Raw genomic sequence first — 16,062 nt, 5'->3', positions numbered from 1 at the left:
GAGTGTCTGTTCACTGCAGGCAACTGGGTTAGCCATCTGCAGAGATACCAGTGACTGGGTCCGACAGAGGGGCAAAGTGGGGAAGGAGACGTCAACCTTCCTAGACTGCTCTGTTTGCTGGGTGGCTCCTCCTGACTCCACGCTGCACTGGGGTGAGCTGTCTCAGAGGAGTCACCAGGCCCCTGTGATCCAGTTCCCAGAGACCTCTTGAACTCTCCCACACGAGACAAGTGCCAATTGAGACAGCGGATTTGGACCTTTTGAACTGGGCTAATAGACTGAGGACTTTTCAGGCGGTGCCCTGGGTGTGCGATTGTAGGAAGGTTTGATTCTCCTTTTCCAACTGGGGCCAGAGGTGGGCAGGCGGGGTGACTTAATTGCTGATTTTTCCACACAGCTGAGACTTCAAGCCAGAGTAGAAGTTGCAATAGGATCGAACAGAAACCAGCTGAAAGCAAGACAGAACCACTTTCCTCCACCACACCAGATAGGGCCCCAGTTTCTCAGGCCACAACACTGTACGGGCCCTCGATAAAACCCCAGGGGAAAAACCAAAGGAGTAAAATAACCATGGGGCAGAATCAGCGGAAAAACTCTGGTAACATGAATAACCAGAATAGATCAACCCCCCCAAGAAAAGATACGGCAGATATGATTGAAGATCCCATTCATAAACAACTGACTGAAATGTCAGAAATCGAATTCAGAATTTGGACTGCAGACAAGATTAATAAAATGGAATTAGGAATTCGAGGAGAAATTCAAAAATTGTCTCAAGAATTTAACGAATTTAAAGACAAAACCACCAAAGACTTAGACACACTGAAGCAAGAACTTACAGCCCTCAAAGATATGAAAAATACAGTAGAATCCCTCAGTAACAGAATGGAGCAAGCAGAAGAAAGGATTTCTGACATTGAAGATAAAGTCTTCGAACGCTCCCAATCTCTCAAAGACGAAGAGAAATGGAGAGCAAAAACGGATCACTCACTCAGAGAACTCTCAGATAATTCGAAAAAAAGCAACATAAGGATTATAGGAATTTCTGAGAATGATGAAGTCGCCTCCAAGGGCACAGAGGCCTTTCTGCATGAAATTATGAAAGAAAATTTCCCAGACATGCCTAGAGAATCTGAAATTCAGATAGCAGACAGCTTCAGAACCCCAGCACGATTCAACCCCAATAAGCCATCTCCCAGACATATCATAATTAGCTTCACTAAAGTTAACATGAAAGAGAAGATTCTCAAAGCAGCCCGGCGAAAGAAAACTATAATGTACAAAGGTAAGAATATTAGAATAACTGCACATCTCTCTGCTGAAACTTTTCAAGCAAGAAGAGGCTGGTCATCAACTTTTAATCTCCTAAAGCAAAAAAACTTTCAACCCAGGATCTTGTATCCAGCTAAACTGAGTTTCATCTATGATGGAGAAATTAAATACTTCAATGACATTCATATGTTGAAAAAATTTGCCATAAGTAAACCAGCTCTTCAGGATGTTCTCAGACCTATCCTCCACAATGACCAACCCAATCCTATACCACAAAAGTAAACTCACTCAGAAACTTCGGATCAAACTCCAACTTCCACACTGGCGAAAGGATTAAAAATGTCCACTGGACCTTTGAAAAACTCGATACCCAAAATTCCACCAGACTTATCAATACTCTCCATCAATGTGAATGGCTTAAACTGTCCTCTAAAGAGACATAGGTTAGCTGACTGGATACAAAAACTCAAGCCAGATATTTGTTGCATACAAGAGTCACATCTCAACTTAAAAGACAAATACAGACTCAGGGTGAAAGGATGGTCATCCATATTTCAGGCAAATGGTAATCAGAAAAAAGCAGGTGTTGCAATTTTATTTGCAGATACAGTAGGCTTTAAACCATCAAAAGTAAGGAAGGACAAGAATGGTCACTTCATATTTGTTAAGGGTAATACTCAATATGACGAGATCTCAATTATTAATATCTATGCACCCAACCAGAATGCACCTCAATTTATAAGAGAAACTCTAACAGACATGAGTAACTTGATTTCCTCCAGCTCCATAATCGTTGGAGATTTCAACACTCCCTTGGCAGTGTTGGATCGATCCTCCAGAAAGAAGCTGAGCAAAGAAATCTTAGATTTAAAACTAACCATCCAATATTTAGATTTAGCAGACATCTACAGAACATTTCATCCCAACAAAACTGAATACACATACTTCTCATCAGCCCACGGAACTTACTCCAAAATTGACCACATTTTAGGTCACAAGTCTAACCTCAGTAAATTTAAAGGAATAGAAATTATTCCATGCATCTTCTCGGACCATCATGGAATAAAACTTGAATTCAGTAACAACAGGAATCTGCATACCCATACAAAAACATGGAAGTTAAATAACCTTATGCTGAATGATAGCTGGGTCAGAGATGAGATTAAGAAAGAAATCGCCAATTTTTTGGAACAAAACGACAATGAAGACACAAACTATCAGAACTTCTGGGACACTGCAAAGGCAGTTCTAAGAGGGAAATTTATAGCACTGCAAGCCTTCCTCAAGAGAACGGAAAGAGAGGAAGTTAACAACTTAATGGGACATCTCACGCAACTGGAAAAGGAAGAACATTCCAACCCCAAACCCAGTAGAAGAAAAGAAATAACCAAAATTAGAGCAGAATTAAATGAAATTGAAAACAAAAGAATAATACAACAGAGCAATAAATCAAAAAGCTGGTTTTTTGAAAAGGTCAATAAAATAGATAAACCTCTGGCCAACCTAATCAGGAAAAAAAGAGTAAAATCTCTAATATCATCAATCAGAAACAACAAAGACGAAATAACCACAGACTCATCAGAAATCCAAAAAATCCTTAATGAATATTACAAGAAACTTTATTCTCAGAAATATGAAAATCTGAAGGAAATAGACTGATACTTGGAAGCGCGCCACCTTCCAAGACTTAACCAGAATCAAGTGGAAATGTTGAGTAGACCCATATCAAGTTCAGAAATAGCATCAACTATACAAAACCTCCCTAAAAAGAAAAGCCCGGGACCAGATGGTTTCACGTCAGAATTCTACCAAACCTTTAAAGAGGAATTAGTATCTATATTACTCAACCTGTTCCAAAAGGTAGAAAAAGAAGGAAGACTACCCAACACGTTCTATGAAGCAAACATCACCCTGATCCCCAAACCAGGAAAAGACCCAACAAGAAAAGAAAATTATAGACCAATATCACTAATGAATATAGATGCAAAAATATTCAACAAGATCCTAACAAACAGAATCCAGCGACACATCAAACAAATTATACATCATGACCAAGTTGGTTTTATCCCAGGGTGTCAAGGCTGGTTCAATATACGTAAATCTATAAATGTAATTCAGCACATAAACAAATTAAAAAACAAAGACCATATGATTCTCTCAATTGATGCAGAAAAAGCTTTTGATAATATCCAGCATCCCTTCATGATCAGAACACTCAAGAAAATTGGTCTAGAAGGGACTTTTCTTAAACTGATAGAGGCTATCTACAGCAAACCCACAGCCAATATCATATTGAATGGAGTTAAATTGGAATCATTTCCACTCAGATCAGGAACCAGACAAGGCTGCCCATTGTCTCCATTGCTTTTCAACATTGTAATGGAAGTTTTAGCCACCGCAATTAGGGAAGAAAAGGCGATCAAGGGTATCCATATAGGGTCAGAAGAGATCAAACTCTTGCTCTTCACAGATGATATGATTGTGTATCTGGAAAACACTAGGGACTCTACTACAAAACTCCTAGAAGTGATCAAGGAGTACAGCAGCGTCTCAGGTTACAAAATCAACATTCATAAATTGGTAGCTTTTATATACACCAACAACAGTCAAATTGAAAAAGCAGTTAAGGACTCTATCCCATTCACAGTAGTGCCAAAGAAGATGAAATATTTGGGAATTTACCTAACAAAAGACGTGAAAGATCTCTATAAAGAGAACTATGAAACTCTAAGAAAAGAAATAGCTGAAAATGTTAACAAATGGAAAAACATACCATGCTCATGGCTGGGAAGAATCAACATTATCAAAATGTCCATAGTACCCAAAGCAATATATAATTTCAACGCACTCCCTATTAAAGCTCCACTGTCATATTTTCAAGATCTTGAAAAAACATTACTTCGTTTTATATGGAATCAGAAAAAACCTCGAATAGCCAAGACATTACTCAGAAATAAAAACAAAACAGGAGGAATCACACTACCAGACCTCAGACTTTACTACAAATCGATAGTGATCAAAACAGCATGGTATTGGCACAAAAACAGAGAAGTAGATATCTGGAACAGAATAGAGAACCAAGAGATGAATCCAGCTACTTACCGCTATTTGATTTTTGACAAGCCAATTAAAAACATTCAGTGGGGAAAAGATTCCCTATTTAACAAATGGTGCTGGGTGAACTGGCTGGCAACCTGCAGAAGACTGAAATTGGACCCACACCTTTCACCATTAACTAAGATAGACTCTCATTGGATTAAAGATTTAAACTTAAAACATGAAACTATAAAAATACTAGAGGAGAATGCAGGGAAAACCCTTGAAGAAATTGGTCTGGGTGAGTATTTCATGAGGAGAAACCCCGGGCAATTGAAGCAGCTTCAAAAATACACTACTGGGACTTGATCAAACTAAAAAGCTTCTGCACAGCTAAGAACACAGTAAGCAGAGCAAGCAGACAGCCCTCAGAATGGGAGAAGATATTTGCAGGGTATATCTTTGACAAAGGTTTAATAACCAGAATCCACAGAGAACTCAAACGCATCAGCAAGAAAAAAACAAGGGATCCCATCGCAGGCTGGGCAAGGGATTTGAAGAGAAACTTCTCTGAAGAAGACAGGCGCAAGGCCTTCAGACATATGAAAAAATGCTCATCATCTTTAATCATCAGAGAAATGCAAATCAAAACTACTTTGAGATATCATCTAACTCCAATGAGACTAGCCTATATCACAAAATCTCAAGACCAGAGATGTTGGCGTGGTTGCGGAGAAAAGGGAACACTTCTGCACTGCTGGTGGGAATGCAAATTAATACATTCCTTTTGGAAAGATATATGGAGAACACTCAGAGATCTAAAAATAGATCTGCCATTCAATCCTGTAATTCCTCTGCTGGGCATATACGCAGAAGACCAAAAATCACAACATAACAAAGATATTTGTACCAGAATGTTTATTGCAGCCCAATTCATAATAGCTAAGTCATGGAAAAAGCCCACGTGCCCATCAATCCACGAATGGATTAATAAATTGTGGTATATGTATACCATGGAATACTATGCAGCCTTAAAGAAAGATGGAGACTTTACCTCTTTCATGTTTACATGGATGGAGCTGGAACATATTCTTCTTAGTAAAGTATCCCAAGAATGGAAGAAAAAGTACCCAATGTACACAGCTCTACTATGAAACTAATTTGGGACTCTCACATGAAAGCTATAACCCAGCTACAACTTAACAATAGGGAGAAGTGGGAAGGGGGGTGGGTAGAGGGAGGGGGATCGGTGGGATCACACCTGTGGTGCATCTTACAGGGGGTATTTGTGAAACTTGGTAAATGTAGAATGTAAATGTTTTGGCACAGTAACTGAGATAACGCCAGAAAGGCTATGTTAACCACTGGGATAAAAATGTGTCAAATGGTTTATGAAGCGAGTGTATGATGCCCCATGATCATATCAATGTATACAGTTATGATTTAATAAAAAAAAAAAATCTCAAACCCCAGAATATCACCTGTTGCCCAGACAATATTCAGCAAGATATATATACTGATTTTTGTTGTTGTTGTTGTTTTGTTTTGTTTTGCTTTTAAATTCAACATTTTCCCTCTAGATTTTTCTTTTTTTTCTTTCTTTTGTTTCTTCATTTTTCTAGTTTAAACATAATTTTCCATCGTTGCCTTCTTTAACAATTAGAACTTTATTTTTGCTAGTTTTTCTACCCCTATTATTTGGTCCCCCACCCCACCCCCCATTTTATCCTGTAAAGTTTTCTGTTTGCTTGTTTTGGTTTTAATCATGGCATTTTTATCTTTCCTCTCTACTTGGTGGAGGTGGGGTACTGTGCCTGAACAGGCTGGCAAACAGCTGTCGACCTCAAGGGAACCACCCAACCCAGCACCCCTAGACGTTGGGGGTTTTTAAGGTTTGGTCAAAGTACCCTACTGTACACCTATATTGTTCCTGTCTCCCTCTTTCTGTGCATCTCTTCTTTTTCTCAATGTTCCCTTTTACTCACCTCCTTCTTCCTTTCTTTATTTTATTTATTTATTTTCCCTTCTTGTTCTCCAATCTTCTCATCCTTCTGGTCCTATACCAAAAGGACTCATTGAAACCCTAGGGCAGAGGCACGGAAACTTATAAAGCAAGAGGAATTGAAAGAAAAATTTGGGCAAGAAAACAGATAAATGAAAACACTCATGAGGAAGAATAAGCAGAAAAATCCTGGCAACATGATACACCAGTCCAGAGAAACCCCCACAAGGGACTGTGAGTTAGCTACTGCAGAGGATTTCACCTATAAAGAAATGTTAGAAATGACAGAAAGGAAATTTAGACTACAGATGATGAAAACAATGAAGGATACGATGGAAACAATGAAGGAAACTGCTGATAAAGTGGAAAATAACCAAAATGAAATCCGAAAATCATATAAGAGGTGAACAATACGAAGAATATAGAAAGGATATAGCAAAACTGAAGGAACTGAAGCAGTCAATTAGGGAACTTAAAGATGCAATAGAAAGTATCAACAACAGATCAGACCATGCAGAAGAAAGAATCTCAGAGGTAGTGGACAAAGCTCTTGAGATAACAAAGATAGATAAAGAGGCAAACAAAAGAGAGAGACAAAGCAGAACGTCTACTGACAGAATTATGGAACTTTATGAAGCAGTCAAACATATAAATTATAGGTATCCCAGAATGGTAAGAAGAATGCTCCAGAGGAATGGAAAATATTATAAATGAAAATTTCTCAAATATCACCAAAGATTCTGACACACTCCTTTCGGAGGGATATCGGACCCCAGGCCATCTCAACTTAACAGAGCTTCTCCAAGGCACATTGTGATGAACCTGTCCAAACTCAAGTCAAAAGAAAAGATTCTGCAAGCTGCCAGAAGTAAGCACCAGCTGACCTACAGGGGCAAATCTATCAGGGTTACTGCAGACTTCTCTAATGAAACTTTCCAAGCAAGAAGACAATGGTCATCTACCTTTAATCTACTTAAACAGAACAATTTCCAGCCCAGAATTCTGTACCCTGCTAAGCTAAGCTTAAAAATTGACGGAGAAATCAAATCATTCACGGATATACAAGCATTGAGGAAATTCGCCACAACAAGACCAGCTCTACAGGAAATACTTCAACCTGTTCTGCACAGTGACCACCACAATGGATCAGCAGCAAAGTGAGAACTCAGAAATTAAAGGACAGAACCTAACCTCCACACTGATGCAAAAGATAAAACTAAGCAATGGACTCTCACAAAATAAGACGAATAGAATACTACCAAATTTATCAATTATCTCAGGAAACGTTAATGGCTTGAATTCCCCACTGAAGAGACATAGATTGGCTGACTGGATTAAAAAACACAAGCCATCCATTTGCTGTCTGCAAGAAACACACCTGGCTTCAAAAGACAAATTAAAGCTCCGAGTCAAGGGTTGGAAGACAATTTTTCAGGCAAATGGAACTCAGAAGAAAAGAGGAGTCGCAATCTTATTTTCAAATACATGTGGATTTAAAGCAACTAAAGTCAAAAAAGACAAAGATGGTCACTTTATATTGATCAAGGGAAAAATACAACAAGAAGACGTTTCAATTCTAAATATTTATGCACCCAATTTAAATGCTCCCAGATTCTTGAAACAGACCTTACTCAATCTGAGCAATATGATATCTGATAATACCATAATAACAGGGGACTTTAACACTCCTCTTAAAGAGCTGGACAGATCCTCTAAACACAAATTAAACAAAGATATAAGAGATTTAAATGAGACCCTAGAACAACTGTGCTTGATAGACGCATATAGAATATTCCACCCCAAAGATAAAGAATATACATTCTTCTCATTACCCCATGGAACATTCTCCAAAATTGATCATATCCTGGGACACAAAACAAATATCAACAGAATCAAAAGAATTGAAATTTTACCTTGTATCTTCTCAGACCATAAGGCACTAAAGGTGGAACTCAACTCTAACAAAAACGCTCCACCCAACACAAAGGCAAGGAAATTAAACAATCTTCTGTTGAATAACAGATGGGTACAGGAAGAAATAAAACAGGAAATCATTAACTTTCTTGAGCATAACAACAATGAAGACACAAGCTACCAAAACCTGTGGGATACTGCAAAAGCAGTTTTGAGAGGAAAATTCATCGCTTTAGATGCCTACATTCAAAAAACAGAAAGAGAGCACATCAACAATCTCACAAGCCATCTTATGGAATTGGAAAAAGAAGAACAATGTAAGCCTAAACTCAGTAGAAGAAAAGAAATATCCAAAATCAAATCAGAGATCAATGAAATTGAAAACAAAAGAATCATTCAGAAAATTAATGAAACAAGGAGTTGGTTTTTTGAAAAAATAAATAAAATAGATAAACCATTGGCCAGACTAACGAGGAATAGAAAAGTAAAATCTCTAGTAACCTCAATCAGAAATGATAAAGGGGAAATAAATGATCCCACAGAGATACAAGAGATCATCTCTGAATACTACCAGAAACTCTATGCCCAGAAATTTGACAATGGGAAGGAAATGGATCAATATTTGGAATCATACCTCTCCCTAGACTCAGCCAGGAAGAAATAGAGCTCCTGAACAGACCAATTTCAAGCACTGAGATCAAAGAAACAATAAAAAATCTTCCAACCAAAAAATGCCCTGGTCCGGATGGCTTCACTCCAGAATTCTATCAAACCTTCAAGGAAGAGCTTATTCCTGTACTGCAGAAATTATTCCAAAAAATTGAGGAAGAAGGAATCTTCCCCAACACATTCTATGAAGCAAACATCACCCTGATACCAAAACCAGGAAAAGACCCAAACAAAAAGGAGAATTTCAGACCAATCTCATTCATGAATATAGATGCAAAAATTCTCAACAAAATCCTAGCCAATAGATTACAGCTTATCATCAAAAAAGTCATTCATCATGATCAAGTAGGCTTCATCCCAGGGACGCAAGGCTGGTTTAACATACGCAAGTCCATAAACGTTATCCACCATATTAACAGAGGCAAAAATAAAGATCACATGATCCTCTCAATAGATACAGAAAAAGCATTTGATAAAATCCAGCATCCTTTTCTAATTAGAACAGTGAAGAGTATAGGCATAGGTGGTACATTTCTAAAACTGACTGAAGCTATCTATGACAAACCCACACCCAATATTTTACTGAATGGAGTAAACTGAAAGCTTTACCTCTTAGAACTGGAACCGGAGAAGGTTGTCCTCTGTCACCTTTACCATTCAACATAGTGCTGGAAGTTCTAGCCAATACAATTAGACAAGACAAGGAAATAAAGGGAATCCAAATGGGAGCAGAGGAGGTCAAACTCTCCCTCTTTGCTGACGACATGATCTTATACTTAGAGAACCCCAAAGACTCAACCACAAGACTCCTAGAAGTCATCAAAAAATACAGTAATGTTTCAGGATATAAAATCAATGTCCACAAGTCAGTAGCCTTTGTATACACCAATAACAGTCAAGATGAGAAGCTAATTAAGGACACAACTCCCTTCACCATAGTTTCAAAGAAAATGAAATACCTAGGAATATACCTAATGAAGGAGGTGAAGGACCTCTATAAAGAAAACTATGAAATCCTCAGAAAGGAAATAGCAGAGGATATTAACAAATGGAAGAACATACCATGCTCATGGATGGGAAGAATCAACATTGTTAAAATGTCTATACTTCCCAAAGCAATCTACCTATTCAATGCCATCTCTGTCAAAATACCAAAATCATAGTTTCAAGACTTGAAAAAAGTGATCCTGCGTTTTATATGGAACCCCCCCCAAAAAAACCCATATAACTAAGGCAGTGCTTAGTAACGAAAACAAAGCTGGGGGCATCAGCGTACCAGATTTTAGTCTGTACTACAAAGCCGTAGTGGTCAAGACAGCATGATACTGGCACAAAAATAGAGACATAGGTATTTGGAATCGAATTGAAAACCAAGAAATAAAACTAAAATCTTATAGCCACCTAATCTTTGATAAACCAAACAAAAACATACACTGGGGGAAAGAATCCATATTCAATAAATGGTGCTGTGAGAACTGGATATCCATATGTAAAAGACTGAAACTGAATCCACACTTTTCTCCACTCACAAAAATTGATTCAAGATGTATAAAGGACTTAAATTTAAGGCATGAAATGATAAAAATACTCAAAGAAAGCATAGGAAAAACACTGGAAGATATCGGCCCGGGGAGACTTCATGAAAAAGACTGCCATGGCAATTGCAACAACAATAAAAAAGAAAAAAATGGGACTTAATGAAACTGAAAAGCTTCTGTACCGCTAAGGAGACAAAAACCAAAGCAAATAGACAAACTACACAACAGGAAAGGATGTTTGCATATTTGTAATCAGACAAAAGCTTGATAACTAGAATCTGTAGAGAACTCAAATTAATCCACATGAAAAAAGCCAACAATCCCATATATCAAGGGGCAAGAGACATGAATAGAACTCTCTCTAAAGAAGACAGACAAATGATAGCCAGGTGTTGTGGCGGGCGCCTGTAGTCCCAGCTACTCGGGAGGCTGAGGCAAGAGAATCGCTTAAGCCCAGGAGTTGGAGGTTGCTGTGAGCTGTGTGAGGCCACGGCACTCTACCGAGGGCCATAAAGTGAGACTCTGTCTCTACAAAAAAAAAAAAAAAGAAGAAGAAGACAGACAAATGGCTAACAAACATATGAAAAAATGCTACTCATCCCTAATTAGTAGAGAAATGCAAATTAAAACCACCCTGAGATACCATCTAACCCCAGTGAGAATGGCCCACATCACAAAAATCTCAAAACTGCAGATGCTAGCATGGATGTGGAGAGAAGGGAACACTTTTACACTGCTGGTGGGACTGCAAACTAGTACAACCTTTCTGGAAGGAAGTATGGAGAACCCTCAAAGCACTCAAGCTAGACTTCCCATTTGATCCTGCAATCCCATTACTGGGCATCTACCCAGAAGGAAAAAAATTCTTTTATCATTTTTATCATAAGGACACTTGACACATAAACACTAGCCTGTTTATGGCAGCTCAATTTGCAATCACCAAAATGTGAAAACAGCTGAAATGCCCACCAACCCAGGAGTGGATTAACAAGCTGTGGTATATGTATACCATGGAATACTATTCAGCCATTAAAAAATGGAGCCTTTGTATTAACCTGGATGGAAGTGGAACACATTATTCTTACACCTCAAGAATGGTGAAGCATGAATCCTATGTACTTAATTTTGATATGCAGACAATTAATGACACTGTGGGCGTTGGGGAAGGGGAGAGCAGAGAGAGAAAGAAGGAGAGAGGGGTGGGGAAAGGAAGAGCAGAGAGAGGAAAAGAGGGAGATGGTGGGGTCTTGGTGTGTGACACACCTTTTGGGGGCAAGACACAATTATAAGGGGGACTTTACCTGACAAATGCAATCAGTGTAACCTGGTTTCTTGTACCCTCAATGAATCCCCAACAACAAAAAAAGAAATTAAAGGATTCAGCAGATGGATAATTGCTTAAAGAAGTGAAAATTCAGTTTATTGTTGTCCAATGGTATTGTCTTACTAACCTATAAAATGAATTTCATATGTATAAAATATAAATACGTGTATGTTTGAAAGTTTTTTAAAAAGAGATAAAGCTACTGATATTAATATAATAATAATGATGTAAGCCTTACATTTGTGCAATACAGCTGATGTTACCTACAACCAGATGTGATAGCTATGTCCATTTCATAGATGAAAATGCCATCCTGAGAAGCTCAAGGAATTCTTCAGGGATATAGTCACTTCAGACCATAATGGCAGACAGCCTCTTTCCCACCAGGCTGCAGCACCACGGAGGGCAGGGGCTGTGATCTTTCAGTGGAAGAGATGATCATTAGAGCATTTGGGGTTCAATTTCCAACCCTGGCTCTTCACTCACTGGCTGGGTGACTTTGGGGAATCACGTAACCTCTCAGAGTCAAGTCCTTATCCACTGGTAGAGATTGAAATGACTGTTTCTCAGAGCTCTTGTGAGGATTAAATGACATTATATATATAACAGGCTTTGCCTCGTGCATACAGAAAGTGCTCATTATTTGGTACTCATAGTGTCTTTTTTCCTCATCTTTCTCCTTCTCCTCCTCTTTCTAATTTTCTCACTATTATTACTATTTTTGTTCTTGCCATTATGTTCCTACTATTACTGCTATATGGTGGTATGCCAGAATACACGTACATGCTGGGTTTGAAATTCTCAGTCCAGCCCTACTACCTCCCAGCTTTCTTGATTCTACTGAAATACAAGTCATAAGACCTATATTTCTGGGCTATTTCCAATCATTACTGTCTTGGAAGTGGCAGGGATGCTATGGTAGACTGAGACAAATAGTTCATTTTCTCATTCATTAATTACTCTTGAATGCATCCAGCCTGCTTGTAATTCACATATCTCTAAATCTGTATTAGATGAGCAGGGCTCCCATTCAGTCATGATTAACATGAAGAGCTTACTGTCTGGTTGGTTGATTTAGGGGCAATCTTGACTATCAGTCATATCTTATTCAAACAGGCAATATCAGCCATTGGTTTATCCAGACCACTGTTTCATTTCTAGTGTTAGAGGCCAAAGCAAACAGAGTCCTCAACATCAGATTATCTCCTGAGCTCGCTGGCATTCCTTGCTTCTATGCACAAAGCAGCAATGCCCCTTGACCACAAAATCAGATTAAACTATGGTAGCCTGAAATGTCTGTGAAATGTCTGTGAGACATAGGCCTTTCCCCAAGCAATCCATTATCAACTTCCAGCCGCCATATTAGAGTGGAAATGGTGAGGACTCAAACACACTGTACCCGTATTTGAGTTGTAGCAGTTATAAGTAGGGAGTTATATTTCCTCCTAAGTTTTTATTTCCTCATATATATATTGGAGTTGGCAATATGTAAACTGTTAGTTTTGAGATTCAGACATGTTTTGTATGGAATGTCTTCTATAGTGTTTGCCATATGGCAGATGCTCGATAAATCATAGTGGTAATTATTATTATGGTTAGATAAATAACTTGCTTTCCACAAAAGGTACAAAGGTAGCATTTGTTATTTAAGAGATGAGAACAGTTCTGGCACCAGCAAGTGAAGTATGTGCTGCATCATGGCTTTTTGCCAGACTCTGGGGCGTAGCAATGCCTTCACTTCTTAGATTCCTGGTTCAGTGCTTCTGCCATCCTCTGTCCCAGGGTGCTCTCTTGGCTGGTGATAGCATCCACTGATCTGCAGAAATGTCTACCCAATAAGAGGCAGGTTTCTTTCTCTCACCAGATCTTTTTGCTTCTTTTTTCCCACTCAGCCACCATGCAGAGTGGGAAGGGACTACTCCCTACCCTGTGTTATGCTCACACAGTGTGCGTTACCCAAGGATGACTGCATTTAGTATTTATCCTGTATTAGGCAGGGTTCTCCACAGAAGCAGAGCCAATAGATTATATATAGTGAGGATATAGCTCATGAGATTATAGAGGCTGAGAATCCCAGAAATTTGCTATCTGCAATCTGGAGACCCAGGAAAAGCAGTGGTATAATTCAGTCTGAGTCTGAAGGCTGAGAATTAGGAGAGCTGATGGCATAATCCCAGTCAGAAGGCAGGAGAATAAATAGAAAATGACGCGACTGAACTCAACTAGGTATTTTGTTCTATTCCAGCTCTCAAGGGACTGGGTGATGCTCACCCACATTAGAGAGGGCAATTCACTTAACCTCGTCCTAAACTCAGATCACAGACACACCCAGAAATGCTACTTAATCTGAATACTCCATAGCCCAATCAAGTTGACACATAAAATTAACTCTGACACCTCATTCATTAACTTGGAAACACAGATAGAATAGTCGAGCCAATCCACACTGGAGTGCCTGCAGCCACACTGGATTGCCAGATGTCACCCCATGCCTGCAGCACACTCCCCCTTTGCTCCCTTCCAATCCTGGGGCCCAGCTGATGAATTGATGAAGATCCATCACTCTCGGTTTCTTTTATGATATACTTTCCCGGCCCTTTAAGCCCCAATTTGAGGTTGAAAGGCATACTTATAAAAGTTTAAGTTCCCAAAGTTGAGTAAAATTTAAGGCATCGTCCCACATGCTCAGGACACTCTCTAACTCACATGCAAATCAGTGGATGTCAATAGACCCTTTGAAGGAGGCAGAATGTGGGCTCAGCCACCACCAGACTTACTTTCTGGTCATATCAAAATTTGTGTTCTGTGGTTGGATGTGGTGGTGTATGCCTGTAATCCTAGCACTCTGGGACACTGAGGTGGGAGGATTGCATGAGGTCAGAGTTTGAGCAAGGGCAAGAGCCCATCTCTACTAAAAATTGAAAAAATAACCAGGTATCATGGCAAGTGCCTGTAATCCCAGCTACTTGGGAGGTTGAGGCAGAGGGATCACTTGAGCCCAGGAGTCTACAGTTGCTATGAGCTAGGCTGATGCCATGGCACTCTAGCTTGGGCAATACAGTAAGACTCTTGTCTCAAAAAAAAAGAAACAAAAATACAAAGAAAAGAAAAAAATGGGTTCTCACCCATCTGGGATCCCTATTGTCTATGTTTTTAAGACCATGGAGTTTGAATGCCAAAGGTGGCTTACAGGACTGACCTCTTCTGATCTCTTAAGCAGTGACACATCACGGTCTTAATTAGAGGCTGAATTGCAACATCTCCTGAGTTACAGAGCTCTTACTTTGTGCCAGATGCTGTGATCAGCATTTCAGAATCTTTATCTATTGAAATATATGCAATTAAAATCTCCTCTTTAATGATAAGAAAGATGTCCAGAAAAGTTAAGATACTTGCACAAAATCTCCCATCAACTATGAAAAAAAATCATGATTTGCCCTCTTGCCAAACCAATAACAATCTCTCTATTCTACTCACTCTGAATATAATAAGTTAGCATAGTGTCTGACTCACAGTAAACTTTTAAGAAATGATTATTATCTCAGACATACATATAAGGGTCGTTTAATCTGTAAATTCCTTGAGAAAAACTGGTGCTTATATTTTTCTGTTTTTTATTCTTATCATTGCTTCTTAACTGGGAGGAGGTAAAGTGCCAATATCTGCCTATCTGATGAGATTGTGATCCTATTCACCTCTGAATGTTCACAAGTATGTGTTTAGTGTCACCTTTTTTAATTCTGGAATTGCCTTGGACAATTCTGGAATTGAGAACATTGATTAATTGTTTTTAATATTATAATCAATAGAAAATGAGAAAAGCTATACTCAGGTTTACTAGATCCAATCCCCATTAAGTTCTGTAGAACTGAGTTCAGGGACAATAAGTGAGTAGATAAAATAAAAAAGAATTACTAGTTGAATATTTCCAGACTCTAAGATAGTTAACCTAGGGAGTGTCACCCACTGTGGTGTAAGTCTTGCTCACAGAGATTAAATAAATAGGTTAGTACACTGCGTTTCTCATCAGTTTGCTGAGCTTGCACAAAAGGTCCTAGATGAAGATAAGATCAACAGTGACCAAAAAGCAACTTGAGTATACTTCAGTGGGTTTATGTGGCCTCTCAGCCTTTTTTTCATAGGAGATACAGAGTTTTTCCCTCACCCTAAATACTACAAGACTTTTTCCCTGGCCTTTGCAATATATGCCAAATATAATTAACATGAAAAAGTGAATGGGCTTAGAAAGACCGAGAATCAGATTGGAAGGTATTAGGTTAATTGGACCCCACATCTTCCATGGATTA

Source organism: Nycticebus coucang, chromosome 13 (genome assembly GCF_027406575.1).
Source record: "Nycticebus coucang isolate mNycCou1 chromosome 13, mNycCou1.pri, whole genome shotgun sequence".
Lineage (NCBI taxonomy): Eukaryota > Metazoa > Chordata > Mammalia > Primates > Lorisidae > Nycticebus > Nycticebus coucang.
The sequence above is the reverse complement of the archived record's forward strand: the minus strand, read 5'-3'. Positions refer to the sequence as shown.